The sequence below is a fragment of the Leuciscus leuciscus genome, assembly GCF_965113295.1.
Source record: "Leuciscus leuciscus genome assembly, chromosome: 1".
In the NCBI taxonomy this organism is placed as follows: domain Eukaryota; kingdom Metazoa; phylum Chordata; class Actinopteri; order Cypriniformes; family Leuciscidae; genus Leuciscus; species Leuciscus leuciscus.
The window spans coordinates 57,052,553-57,068,401 of NC_138725.1; the positions used below are offsets into that span (position 1 = coordinate 57,052,553).

The following is a 15,849-nucleotide window of genomic DNA, read 5'->3' on the forward strand; positions in this document are numbered from 1 at the left end:
GTGTGCTGCAGTTAAAGAAAGTGTTAAAGAAGTGTATACTGTGGCACATCTTCACTTTTCTCAACGGCTCTCCACTGTTATAGTGTAAACAGCAAGACTAGTTGCTATGACGTCCAAGTAATCAATGAGTAGCATGACCTGTTTGGTCCACTGGAGCATACAAACATAAGGGCCACCGACAACTAGTCAGACCTCTGTTTTATGTGTATTTGTGTGTACAACATACAATTTCGAGTACCAATATACAGTATACACACAACCCACCTCCGCACCCCCACACACTAGGAGATCATTTACCCTATTACCTGAGAAATGTATATTGAATTTTTTACATATATGTCCTATTCACTGTCACCCTAATGTCACATAAACACCTTCACTCCTTTATAGGGAATAAATAATATAAGTAATCAAAAAAACAAAAAACAAGTGAAAATGGACTCCATGCACTCCACAGCGCTTCTGAAAGCACAAGGTCAGCTGTAAAGAGCTGTAATCAGAACTGAGGACAGGGACAACAGAGTGAAAACTATTAGAGCAAACAAACCGCAAACTGTCCTAGTGTCCTTATATAACACCACTGATGTCTAGTCAGATTCAGCACTGCAAATTAACCATTTTCTAAGTCAATATTTTTGTCTTGTTTTCCAGTAAACATAAAGTAAAGGCAATATATATTACTGTACTGTTTTTACTGTATTTAATAAATGTAACAAATGCAGCCTTGTTGAGCACTTGTTGAGTCTTCTTTCAAATATTTTTTTTTTTTTTTTTGTTGTAGACTCCAAACATTTGAACGGTAGTTAGTATTGTAATTTAAGCATTTTCAAAATGCATTTAAATTAATTATAATTTTTATGAGGTTTAATGCTTGGAGTTGGAACAACAAAAACATATTTGCAAGGGATTTAAAGATATTTTCAAAAATATAAGATTCTGTCCTAAAGCAAAATGTTTGTCACATTGTTCAGACACAAACACTCAACTTTTCCCTTTAAATTACTATGCTTATGATAAAATTATAATGCAACATATTTTGGATTTTTATGAATAACATTTTCACCAGTGGTCTTAAACATTTGGATACCACTTCTTATATGGTATACACACACCAACAAGCAAGAAAATTTAGATCATCTCAGTTCCCCACTCTCCCCAGATTGTGCCAAGACTTAGAGAGCATTACATTTTTAATTGGTGCAGTGATACTCAATGTATTATGCAAAGTTACACAGTGGTTAAGCCCATTTGAAAGATTTATCTATAGAATCAGGTGCACTCATACATACATACAAACTCCCACCCTCTTATACACACACACACACACACACACACACACACACACACACACACACACGCAGGCACTCGATGCTGCAAGCACTCGTTACTCCTTCTCATGCCTTAACATTAATTTTTAATTCACACTTTTAATCTAAATAAGAGAGAGCACCGAGACCACTTCTCAAGCCAGAGTTTGTTCTGTCTTCCAACCAATCACAATCTGTGCAGGACGAGGTCAGTGTGAGAGAGGTGATTGGCTGAGCTGCATAGTCACCACCAGTACCAACAAAGAATTGATTGGCTGCTGCCGCACAGGACAGAACTCTAGTGTTGACCTGTTTACAGCAAGCCAAAAGAGAGAGATAACGAAAGAGACAGAGAGAAGGAGAGGGAGGGGGAAAATATGTAGAGGCGGATTAAACAAACTGCATTTTATGAGCTTGGGGTAAGAGGACTAAAAGAGCCCTTAAGCGGACCACGTGCATACATAATAATCAAAGGAAAGTTGATGCATTTCAAAACATCATGTGTTATAGTTGTACAATAAAGCTTGATTCGATTGTAGCTCACTTCGTAGCATAATTTTGTGATTTCTATTTCTATTTTTGGGGGGAGTTCGCAGATATAACATTTCATGGCCCACAGTTACTGATTTATGGGGCATATTGTGCATTTGATAAATAATGGACCTATTTGATTCGAAGTGAATGCACCAGCTAGGGCCACTAGCATTAGCGAAGCCAAGCACCTAGCACAACAAGCTACGCTAGGAATGTGAGTACAAATTAAGTATATATAAGCTTTAAAAAGTCATTATTTTTTTGTCTGCATATTAAATGCATTTCAAAACATCTTCAAAACAGTTCAAAAAAGTGTATCTCTCCTCAATGAAACTTTTTCCCGGTCCCTGAGCACAGCACACGCTCTCATAATCTCTGTAAGTGGGGCATTAAATTAGCCATGAGGTAATTCTGTCAGGACTGTGGCTGGTTATATCATACATGTTTTAAACTGCATCATATTCACCATTCAACTTTAATACCCACTGAGGCCTAGACTGTTTAGTTTTGTAACTTCCATCTAATGGGAAAAGAAGACCTAAAAAAAGATTGACACAATCAATCTGCATAACTGCCTGCTGATGTCTGGCGGTAGATTAGAAGACCAGCAACACGTCTGGGTAGCTAGTGCTAATCACAAAAGCTTATGGATCATGTACCGCTTTCGTTATTATCCTCAGCGCTGTTGTAAGATTGTCTTGCGTTAAGTTCATCTCTTGAAGGCCTTCCACAATCCCCTGGTCCAAACGGCAAATGCCATGACCTTTATTAGATGTTTGTGACTCCAAGAAACACAAAACAGAATTTGAGTCTCATTCACTAATAATAGCATGTAGAACGTCAGCTCGTTCACACAGAAAATTGTTGTTACGTTCAAATGTTTACGTTATTTTTATTTTTTTTTACATTTTATAAAAATGTACACTGTTTAAAAACATTTGTTTATTTAAATTGTATTTAGAATATATTTAATTGCAGATTAAGTTAAATGTGTGAAAAGCTCACAATAAGGTTACAAGGTTAGTAAATGGAACATCAGCTCACTATCCTTAGCTAGCCCTCATTCTTCAACGATGATATGCATTTCTCAAACAAAAACGTACTATGGTATTATCATGACTTTCTTTGAGGTACCCAAGATAATCTTGTCAATGCCATGGTCCATGAATACAGTAAACGTACAGTAAAGTTCAGCCCCTTCTATTGAACTGGTTGGTTATTTCAGCAACCCTAATTACTCCATTCAACACCTTCAGCATTAACTGAAATGCCTAAAATCAATGTCAGATCTCAATGGGGAACATAAAAGTTGCTTATATAAAAGAGATCTTATAGTATACGGTATCTTGAGCCACTTTTTTTCAATATAATGAATGAGGACTGGGGCTACGAAGCTACAAAATGGCATAAAAAAAAGCACCATTCAATGTCAAATGTCATAGAAGTCATATTATAGCTGTGTGAGGAACCGACTGAGATTCACACTCTGCAGAAGTGTCCGATTCATGAACGAATCTTTTATGTTGGATCTTTTCAATGAATCTTTGATCCAGTTCACAAAACACTGAATAAACTGTTTGTCTAAATGACTCTTTTATGTCTGAATGATTTTACATTTTCGAATCCAGATTATTGTGAATAACAACTTTTGGTCTCTCTATCACACAAACATATCATTTTAAAACATATCTTGTTATATATTATTGTTTATATATGATAATTATGCTAAGCTCTGAGCTGACAGCTTAATGGAGTGTTTTTACCTTTTTAATACTCTCAGATGAATAACTAAACATCTGTCTCTCGCTGTCTTGCGTTCTCTCGTTCTATGTGCTTAAGGGGCACTGCTTGGCTTGGTAAGCCTGTAATAGGCTTAAGCAGGACAGAAACACTGTCCTCTCTGCTCTCATACTATAGCTTTATGGCCAGCCTCTCTATCAGTGATTTATTCTGAGAGAGAGAGAGAGAGAGAGAGAGAGAGAGAGAGAGAGAGAGAGAGAGAGAGAGAGAGAGAGAGAGAGAGAGAGAGAGAGAGAGAGAGAGAGAGAGAGAGAGAGAGAGAGAGAGAGAGAGAGAGAGAGAGAGAGAGAGAGAGAGAGCATGGTGGACAGTGAGCAGTCAGTAGAGATTTACTCATTCAAGTCAACTGGAACAGATCTAAAATGTTGGACACATGCACACTGATGCATACAGCGGCGGAAACGAAACAAGAGCAAATAAAAGTGTGCTGACGGACAGACAGATATTAAATTAGAAGTAACTGCATTAGGTCATCTGCAGTTAAGTTAAACTGACCGCTCTATGAACCTGATCAGATTAGCTAATTAGGACTCTGCCCTGAACTTAGACATCAGTGGCTTCTCCCCCAGCGTCTCACAAACAGTTCCTAAAAATGCTTGTTTCACAACCATGACATTGAAATGAGGCATAAAATATAGGCACAGAACAAACAATATTCATTACTAGGAAATATTCGATCATAATTCTACAAGTTCTATACTGATAGCAATAAAAGTACACATCTACTAGGTATATCTCTACATGTACTGAGTTCATATTCATACAAATACCCAGGCCACATTTAAATCCAGTTGATTCACCTAGATCTCTAAATGCACTCGGTCCACTCCACATCCCTACAGTCTTGCCAGTCAAAACTTTCACTTCACTGATTCAGGTTGGTCTTCATTCAGTCAGTCGATCCGTTTGTTCCTGTGGGAAGCTCCCAGGAGGTCTCCTGCTTTTAAGTCATCTGAACTTCAATTCTGCCTTAGTAATGTCACTCGTCCTCTGCACTTGCTCTTGGAGGGTGAACGAATGTCAAAAAAGCCTTTTCAAGATTTAAGAATATGCAACAAGCATAGTAAAATGATTTAATGAGAATTAAAGATTGAATTTTAGTGTGCAAATAACGACTGTGCAAAATTAGTCCATACAAATCAATGCATTTATAAATATATTATTTTACAAACACTACTGTTCAAAAGTTTGGGGTCAGTACTTTTATTCAGGATGCATTAGATCAAAAGAGACAGTTAAGACATTTATAATGTTACAAAAGATTTCTATTTCAAATAAATGCTGTTATTTTGAACTTTCTATTCATCAAAAAAAATTCCTGAACAAATATCACAGTTTCCACAAAAATATTAAGCAGCACAACTGTTTTCAACACTGACGATAATCAGAAATGTTTCTGGCGCATCAAATCAGCATATTAGAATGATCATTGAAGGATCATGTGACACTGAAGACTGGAGTAATGATGCTGAAAATTCATCACAGGAATACATTTGAAAATATATTAAAATAGTTTATTTTATTTTAGTATAATTATATTTCACAATATTACCGATTTGCTGTATTTTTGATCACATAAATGTGAGCATAAAAGGCTTCTTAAAAAAAAAATCTTACTAACCCCATATTTTTGAACGGTAGTGTATCTACATCCTGCATTTCAGCACATGTCTATATTTTTTTCTGTTCCTAAAGTACTTTCATTTACTGTTTCTTATTAAAAGAGAAAATAAAACATATTCCATGAACATGTTGGTGGTCTAAAATGAATTAAAACTTTGCCTTTAGACAAATATAAATGCAAAAAACAAAAACAAATCCTTCAGATTTTCAGATTAATCACATATATACTGGAAAAAAAGGCAGGTAATTATAGAATTCAATTATGTATATGTTTAGTTATGAATTGCCTGTGTGCGTTTGGGAACAGCAAGAGCAAAAAATAAATAAATAATGAATCGGAGGACATTTATGGAGTGGACAGAACCAGTCAATAATAATTCATCCAACAGGAATGGCTCGAACACCTTTTATAGGTAACTAAAGTCAGTCACATTCTCAAACTCACAGCACCAATGAGCAGCACCTGTAACCATAGTGACTGATAATGATAGTAGGCTAAATATCAAGACATGCATTTCATCTTTAAAAATGAGCTTTTCCTTTAGCTTTTTCTTTTTAGCATTACAGACTAAATATGTTGCTTTCGTCCTCTTAGATATTAGATCGAAACTCGATTTTTTTTTTCCTCAAACACATTTAATAGGTGATTGTCTTGCTCTCTGACTACTCAATCATTTAAATAGTTGACATAATAACAACGTACACTCTTAAAAATAAAGGTTCTTCATTGACATCTATGGTTCCACGAAGAACCTATAACATGATCCATGGAACATTTTCATTCCACAAAAGGTTCTTTATTGTGGAAAAATGTTCTTAGATTTTTTAAATGTTCTTCTGACTAAGAAAAAAAGGTTATATTAAGAACTGTTCAGGTTCTTTGGGGAACCAAAAATGGTTCTTATATGGCATCACTGTGTAAACCACTGAACATATTCAATTTCTTTTTCTACTTTTACTATACATTTACTTCCCATACGCTGTGGCTACTTCTGATAGGTCGCTGAACTGATGAGAGATGCAGTGGGTATATGGATGACTAAAGAGGCATGAGCATCAGAACTAAAGATCAAAGACTTTTCTCTTTTACAGAAAGAACCCGTTCATTGGGAGTGACTGCTAACAGGCGTACATTAACCACAGCAGTCTCTCTCTTTCTCATCTGACGCTCTGTTATTTTTCTGTCTACCCAAGCCTGGCACAGAGCGAGATGAGCGCTGGATGGGTGGATGGCAGTCAAGGTCAGTTAGCAGATCGTGAAAAACACAAAACAAACAGATAATGTGTAAAGAAAGTAGAGGAAGACACCAGCAAAGAAGCGCAGAGAGAGCGTAAACAGAAAGCGAAAGCGCATAAAAGAGCTAGTTAAATATAGATTTAGAGGAAACTAAAAAGTAGAACACAGTCTTGCAATGTTCTGATGTTGCTCAATGGTAAATATTCTGTTTAGCTGTTCTCAGAGATTTCAAGAGCTTACAGTCTAGTTGGTGCACTTTGAATTCGTTTAATATACAACACAAAGTTTCTTGAAAAGCTGCTGAGTGCAACTGCACAAAACCAGCACTAGTTTCTAAATGGACAAGGATTGTGATAACCGCTCCATCACTCACTAAATCTCCCTTACTTTCGTTTCCTCAAACTCTCTGACTTGATTCATGTAGTGTTTAAAAGAACAAAATTGCTCTGCGAACATGCATATACACACCACATAGCCAAAAGGATGTGGGCACAAACATCTAAATAATGTGTTTGGCCAGGCCCTCTGAATCTTAATGCTACAGGATACAATGACTCGCCTCCAAATTTGTGGCAACCGTTTGTGGACGGCCCTTTTCTGTTCGCACGACAGTGCACAAAGCAAGGTTAGTAAAGAAATGATTTACTGAGTTTGATGAGAAGAACTTGACAGGCATCCATAACACCGCCCAAATAAACACCTTTGGGATGGACTGGAACTAAGCCTGATGTAGATCTCATCGCCTAACATTGGTGCCTTGCCCTTTCTGATGGCCGTGTCTGAATGAGAGCAAATACCCCCAGCAATTATAAGATATCTGGTGGAAAGTCTTCTCAAAAAAAGTGGAAGCCCTTTAAAAGGACTATTTTAAATTAAATATCAAATAAAACACCAGACATATGATTCTGGTTCCGATTCCTTAACGGGTTCCATTAACAATTCTTTTAGCATTTAAATATTTAGGGAGATAATGTACTGTCACATGACAAGAATGCACTGTCACATGACAAGATAATTTCAATAATAAATATATTTAAAGCAATTCGTGAAAAAGTTGTGCCATAACTAATTACTAAACAACAATACTAGACAAGCAAAAATGTGGTAACATATACCATCATTCAAAAGTTTGGGGTCAGTAAGAATGTTTGTTTTTTTTGGGAAAGAAATTAATACTTTTAATCAGCAAGGCTACATTAAATTGATCAAAAGTGACAGTTAATACATTTATAACACTACAGAGGTTTTTTTTTTCTAATTAATGATTTCGAACTTTCTATTCATCAAATAATCCTGGAAAAAAAATATCTGTGAATGAAAGTGAATGAAAACATCCTGCAAAGTTTTAAATTTGAAAGTGCACCGTATATAAAGTTATTGTCTTATTAAAAAGTAAGAGTCGACTCGGAGTCAATTAAATGAATTGTTTTTCATAAGTCATAAGCAGTTTTGTTGTGACGTCAAGACGAAACATTAGCATATTGCCCGCCCACTTATTGCGCGCGCAGACACCAGGGAAAACTTGAACGCCCTCAAACACTGCAGCTGATTCCTGTGGATACTGGATAGCATCATGTCGAGAAGACGGCGCTGTGCTCTATAATGTGAAGGTAAAGCCAGTTTTTTTTTCAGTGCCCTAGGGTGAGCATATGAAGAATCAGTGGTAAAAATTCATCTTTACCACGATATCATAGCAGTATAATCCTAAACTTTTGCTGTGTTCCCTTTATTTCACTGACGACTGCTTCTCAAATCTCGGAGTTCAATGCAAGATTCACAAACCGCTTGCTCTTGAAAGATGGTGTTAAAAATACTTAGTTTTGAGTTTTATATTGTGTAGTTCTCTTACTGAAATTCTTCTGCAAATCAGTTTGTGGGCCACTATTACCTAAAACTGTCTATTAATGCAGATTGTCTGTCGTTCTCACTACTTTGAGGAAAGATTAAGCATGTAGCAAGATCTGTTTTACCAACGTTCATGTTACACCAGTCATTCACATCAGTCATTCACGCTAGGGCTCGGCTAATATATTGCATACATGCACTGTTATTGATACAGTTTCCACGTGTTCAGCGCAATATATTAGAAAAATATTTGGTAAATAAATTATTACAAGTAAAATAATCGGTTTGTTGATGGACATGCACTTGTTAATGCTGATGGTGAGGAATTACAGTTGCAACATCTCATAATGTGCCTCAAACTGAGTAGCGTATCACTGAGAAACATCCTGCTCAAGTCTCCTTGCGATGGAGGTTTGGGTTCAATAACTAGTTCTTCCAGTGTTTCATCATCGGACTCGCACTTAGATTGATATGGTAAAATCAACGTCATTGTTCGTTACTGTGTTTAGTTTACAGTGTAGGAAGCCCCAGGACACACAGAGCTGACGTTAATTGTTATGGCAATGAGCGGTTTTGTTTTCAACGTGCACGCTGCACCTGGTAGACCAATCACAACAGACTGAGCTGTCTGGCCAATCAGAGCAGAGTAGCTCGCTGAAAGGAGGGATTTAGAGAGATTGATTCATCTGACGAGTCGTTTGAGAATGATTGAAAATGTGGTGATGTGCAAATGTATATTATGAGGAAATTAAACAGTTTTTTTTTTACCTTTGATGCATGTAAACCTGTTGTAGGAGAATCCAAAACAACATTAGGAAACTTTAAAATAGCATAATAGGGGGACTTTAATTCTCATAAAATACTACTGACAAAACATGTATAATATTTAGCTAGACAGTCAAATAAACAGACAATCATTAACTACACTAAAATGAGCCAGCTCATAAGAGTCTTTCAAACATTTGATTCTGGTTATTGTAAATCCCACAACAGACAATCAATAGGCACACAGGCTTCGCAACAACTGTCATCCCGAAAGCTGGAATACAGACTCTAGACTCAGGCCAGGACTAATTGGCCTTGTATCAAGGAAATCTAGAGTAGCGTCCTTTCGCTCATTTGGCAGTGATATCTCCTGTAGGTTTATTTAAAGCAGACAGGACGTGATTTTTTATTTCTTTGGAAAAGCTGTAATGAAGCATATGGTTGGCTTTATGAATTTCATTATCAATACAATAAGCTTAACTTTCTTTATGTATCACAACATAAGTACATGACAACTGATGTTGGTTAAAAAGATCCTAACCATTAAACAAGACAAATGTGCTGATCTTGCTGCACAGAACTTTGATTCGCTCTCACATTTCCAGGTGCTCGTTAAAGAAGATATTTCCAAGAAAATGCACAAATATATGTGCAACCAAATAAAAACTCTACTTCGGTTTACAGACGTTCTGTCACCTCCCTTTGCCTTTCTATCTTTTCCTTTTCTTTAAGTACACAGTGTGCTGGTCAACATGTTGAACTTATTCCCTGTACAGCAATCACATCCCAGTCAACTCTCTCAAACGCTGTGTGTCGACTCAGACAAGAGGGCATCAACCGCACAAACTTTGGCAGCACAGGTCAATATAGGTTGTGGTCAACAAACGCACTGTGTGTCAACAAGGTTAAATGTCCAAATGCACCTCAAGTTAAATTTTTCAACAGACCTGGGGTTCACCAGAGTTTCACCTCTAATCCCACACCAGATCCTCTACATTCCTGATTTCTCATAGTCAAGGTTGGCCAAACAATTTCGCTAAACATGCATTTCACATTCACTTCCAGTGGTGGGAAGAGACGCAAACGAAGAGAGCTTGAACAAACTTAGCTAAGAGAGAGAGAAAGAGATCTGCCACTTTTTTCCACAAGTGGACAAAAAGCAAAACAAACACTAACAGCCAAAGGTAATTTCCTAGCATGATCGAGATAATTCTGTATATGTAAATGTAAGTGTGAGAATTAGCAAGTAGAAACAATTAAGGCAATACATTTAAATAATACATTCAACCTTTAAATAATTCATTTGTACCCTTTGTGTACCTTACTGACAAGAAACCAAATGGTTCAGCCTTAACCATATACAGATTTTTTGGTTGCAAACATCCAACAATTTTATTTGTTTACTCTTTGTTGTCATGACAGCTGTTTCAAAGCTTGTGTGGTCTCAAGTAATCACCTCCAGTGCTAAATTACTGCCAACTGAAAACGCATCTTTAAGTACAGCTAGTACAACGCAAGATCAATGAATGACTGCACTGGTCAAGTACATAAACACTCAACTTAAGCGGCTCTTAAGTGCTCATCAAGAGCCATATTTCTCCAGCTTGAAATGCACAAACTTCATAATCCTCCTCCAGTTGAGCTGAGACAGAACATGACTCAATGTAAAACAAAGGCACACTTCAGATTTATGAAATAATAAACTAGGCTAAAAATCTAATATAATCAATTTATGAAATCACAGTCTGTTCTGCTGTAAAACTAGTGACATTTTTACCAAACGTGACACGATCAGTAATGTATTATCCATTTCCAGAAGGGAGTGCTTTTTTGCAACAAAATGTGACTGAGCAGATAGACTGTTTCTTGTCATTTATTAATATACACTCAGGAATGGTAAATCATGCATCAAATATTTTCCCTTTTCGTCCTTCCCGGTCTTCATATAATGATTCATATCTAAAAGATAGCCTATATCTGGTTAATGGCATTGGTAATTACTAATCATACTTGCATTAAATCATTTAACAACAAACATATTCATTGTTCACATTGCATGACAACAGAAGACAATGTTAAAGTATGTTTGTCAGTTTAGCAATAAAATATTGATTTGAAAGTCCGAGTGATTCCTGGAATGCACAAAATAAAAAAATAAAACTGACTTGTTACTGTGGCTATTTGATGAGTCGTCATCAATCATTTGCTAAACTAGGTACAGCTTACCAATAATCTGAATGCACAATAAATAACCTGTTGGCAAGATACTAAATAAAGGCCACAATTAGAGCAATTAAAGAACACTTTTCAATCACATATGTGGACAGTTGAATTTGATCATAATGTCCATTCTCAACTGAAAAAGTTCAAAATCTATCGCTGCTATTGCTGCGATACCATGTGAGTGATCATCAACATCAGAGAAGAGAAGAGATGTCATTACAAGATGTCATTGGGAGGGGCAGGGATGAATTGCGGACCTGGCCAATGGGCCCTTGGTTACCAGGAGTCCGGGGGGCCCAGGGCTTTAAGGCAGCACAATCTAATTTGGTACAGAAAACCCATCAACAATGAAAACAAATGTTTAATTATGCTTGAATATTAGTTGAATGACAACATGACACAATCACATGGGGAACACATGGCAGGATCACATGACTAAGACAGGGAATCACATGACAAGACATGAAACATGACTGACATGAAACATGAACCAAAACAAGACGTGATATATATATATAGGTCCTACAGCCTTTTAAAACGAGGCTCTTGAACTATGAGGCTCTCTGGCAATCCTGGGACTGCTACTACGGGCCCTAAATGAATGCCCACAGACCTCTTATAGGACTATTGTCCAGTCCTGTTTTAAGGCCAATTCACACCGCACAGACAAACGGCAACAAACATCACGTTTGTTGGGTTTTGTCGGATCAGTGTGTTACCCCTGTCGGCGTCTGTTGGCGTTGGTCGGGGTTTGTTTTCACCCGACTGAACATGTTAAATCAGCATTTCTCTGTGTCTGTTGGGGCAGTGTGAACATGACAGTTATTTTTCATTAAATTCTAAATCCAGCGGCCAACTTGTTAGTTGGCGTTTGTCTGTGCGGTGTGAATTGGCCTTTGAATGATAGAAGCACACACTTTGCTCACGCAATCAGCTTGTGATCCAGTGTTTTCAGAGCGGCTCGGTTCACAGTAAACGCCATCTCTGCATGTGCTGTGAAATTAGCGTGATTTGGGAACACAGCTGGCACAGGTATGCTTTATTTTCACATTTGTGGACATTATAACAACATTTTTTTTGTGGACAGAAGATTACAGCATTTAACAAAATTTGTAATGATGACACGTTTGTAAACCTGTTTTCACAGAAACTTCAGCTTTTCGCCAAAAAAAGCAAGTGCAGAAATTAAGACAAAAGTATTATTTTTCCTTTGCTGCAGTGAAAGTAAAATAATATAGGTATTATTGTGAAATATAGATTTTTCATTTACATTTATTTTACAGTGCATTTGTTTTACCATATATTACTGTCTTATAGGGATAATAATAACAACAACAACATTATTATTACTTACATTACAAATAAAAATAGGTTTGAGTCCACTAAATTTTGATCTGCCAAAGTGCACCAGATTGATGCATTTAACTTTAAAATGTGCAAAAATATTCTGATATAAAATCATAAGTGTACTAAAACATATTCTATAGATCTCTCTAGGCCCATCTAAACCATCTATTTTAGTTCATTTGACAGATACTTTGCCAAAGCAACATTAGAGATATACAAATATTTACAAATATTTTAAATTCATTATGAATCTGTGGCTGGATTTGATGCCTCAGAGTGAGAACAGTTTGAATATTCATGATCATCATAACTTCCACTCTCTATTACAGGGTTTCTATAATGCTCTAGTAGCTATATAATAAAGCTAATTGACAGATGCATAACTATCGAAAATAAGGTGTTCTCTACATTTTAATAGCATACTAAAACGCAATGTGTTCACAAACATTAACAAAAATACATTCAACGCACATGTGTGTAAGGTACATAGCCTACAGCCGGCGTGAATGTACAAAAGCGCACGCACGCACACACTTTCACTACTGAACGGAAACTAAACAAATTGCATGATGGGAGATAACAAAAAAATCTACTGTGGAAGATCATATCAAAGGGGAAAACAAAGAGCATGCATGGCTTCAACTTTCTCACAAGGGTAACTGTCGTGTGTCAGGAACTAATAAACTCAGATTTACATGTTAACAAACTGTGCTATGATTAAAAAACACCCAATGCTCTTCACATAACGGTTAAAACTACAAAACTACAAGTACATACGCACGACTTTCTTGTAATCGACTTGCCTGTCTCATTGCCAAATGAATGTGACACCTCAAAACGAAAGGACAGTTCACAATTCGGCAAGAGGTATGGCTTTAATAACACAACCCTGCTTGCTTTATTGAAATCTCCAGTCACAACCACAATGTAGTCTATCATGCATGGCTACAGACCTGTCTCAGCGTTTTAATCATTAACTCTTCGTAACGTAATTAACTTTCACCCACAGAAACCCAATTGGCTCTTCAACCACGAGCCCAAAAGAACTATTGCTAACAGACCAGCGCTCAAGTTCTCCCTTCATAACGGAAAATTCAACAGCCTGATGAAAACTTTCTCCCGGAGCGTGCGCTTGCGTTCCGCTGAGCGCTTAATAAATGTCAGAATTCTCTTCACATGCGAATTGGTCGAACGCGCTGAATTATGGAGCCGCATTCGCTGGACTCTGGAATGGAGCTGGAAATGTGAGCTGGACTGTCCAGACTTGACAGGCGTGCTGAGGGGGGCTGGACTCTCAGCCTGTTGATCCGATAAAAAAAAAAGGGTGCAAGAGCTAGGGGCTTGCGAAACACCGGTGTCAAACGCTCACTGTCTGAACTAAACGGGAACCTTTTAAATTAGATTCTATCAGACATGTCATATATTTCAGAATCAACAAGAGCAACGTAAACAGCTTTAATTCAGCGTGAAAAGTGCAGCACAGTGAAGCCTCAATAGGATCAACCGTGGACATTTGTTTATAAACAAATATGCTGTTAAAACAACAACATTTGACATCGACAAACAACATTTAAGACGCACTGAATTCGCACAGATGCATTAAACGTACCTCGGCAGGTCTTCTAAATCCGCTGTCGTTTCGCATAAAAGTACAGCAAAGCTCCAGTTAGCGCCAACGACCCAGAAAGGCAACCTTTCTGCCCCGTCTATCTCAACCAGCAGTGGGTTATACAGTTTTTCATGTGCTTCTACCCCTCCTCTCACTCTCTCGCTCTCTTTGGCGATGTCCGAATCGTGAACGAGTCGTTCGTTTGAGTCGAATCCCATCAATGAATCGGCTGAACCGTTTCACAAAATCTCTCTAAACGATTCTTTAATGTGTTGGACTGAAAAGGTCCGAGCGGTTCTCGAGTCAACAAATCACTGGACTGAGAACCGTCTCTTTCGGCCATTTCCGATTCGAAATGAACAACATTGAGTGAGCTCATAGCAAGAGCATTGGGACCGAAAAGTAAATAGATTTTAAAGTAATAGAAATATGTTTATGATTTGAATGACATTTTTAATCAACACCACATACGAAACATTTTAATAAATATAGTTTTATTAAAACGTGCAAAACTTTTTTTTGCCAAAAGATGTGCATGCTTTTATGTAAATGAAAATGATGTAGTTTCTACATTATTTTGTTTTGCGAGCTGAATTAAGCCTGCAAACAAACTGAACTGGGACAGATGCGATTTCATTGAACCCCCTTATAAAACTCAATTAATGTTTACAATATGAACGTTTTAGCACGTAAAATGCCAAGCTGGGGCATCAGGGGCAACGTGATTGTGCAATTACGTCACGACGTAAAGAATCACTGTGCTCTGAATATGTTCTTTTAAACGAACTGTTTGAAAGAATCGATTCGCGGAAATGAGTCGGACTTCCCAGCAACTACTCTCTCGCACTTCTAACCGCCGTTTCCGGTGTTGTTTCCCTGATGAGAGAGTCGCTTATGCAAGGAAATGTAAGGTAGGCTAAGGTTAATGCACAGTCGTTCGCTATAGTCGTCGATAAGGCCCGTGCGAACATTGATAGGCGAATTATTATTTTAGATGTGCAAAAGGTCTAATATGAGCGCTGCGGGACGGGGGTGGGGCTATAAAATATAAATACGGTTAGCGGAGCGCGAGGACCGCTGATTGGGCATGAGCGGTTACGCGTGACTCGAGTCGAGCTGTCTTGGCCTGAGTCTGATATAATATAACCTTAACGCGGAACAAACTGTTTACTTTGAGCTGTCGAAGCGCGCATATGGATTGTGTGTTGGATTGCGCATTTTGTTGGATTGTGCATATGGATTGCGCAACAGTACAGTTGTTCTAAAAGTGATGTGGGTTAATTCCCACGCACATAGAAAACCTGTAAACATAAGGCAATGAGAATTGTGCTCTGATAAGTCTTGGAAATTCATATAATCTTAAAAGTAATGGAAACATGGAAATTTAGGCTATTCAATGAATGTGCAAATGTCTTATAATTATCTGACAACCATGGGAGTTTATTGTTAGACAGTTAACCTTCAAATATAGGCATATAGCCTATAATATATATAGGATATATATATTATAAATACTATATAAACTCCTATAATGTGAGTTTCACTCCCTCAGAAGCACG

General features: G+C 37.3%; 1 protein-coding gene across 2 annotated transcripts in view; it reads right to left on the bottom strand.

Moving 5' to 3' along the window:
* Nucleotides 1–14,447, bottom strand: part of stat5a (signal transducer and activator of transcription 5a) — an 83,664-nt gene extending 69,217 nt beyond the window's left edge. Inside the window, exon 1 of one of the 2 annotated variants that reach the window (XM_082136618.1) lies at nucleotides 14,291–14,447. The gene's annotated coding sequence lies outside the window, so the exon portion shown is untranslated. The remainder of the gene's footprint in view (nucleotides 1–14,290) is intronic. The other variant, XM_082136619.1, reaches the window with a different exon arrangement.
* Between the last annotated feature and the right edge of the window lie 1,402 nt (nucleotides 14,448–15,849).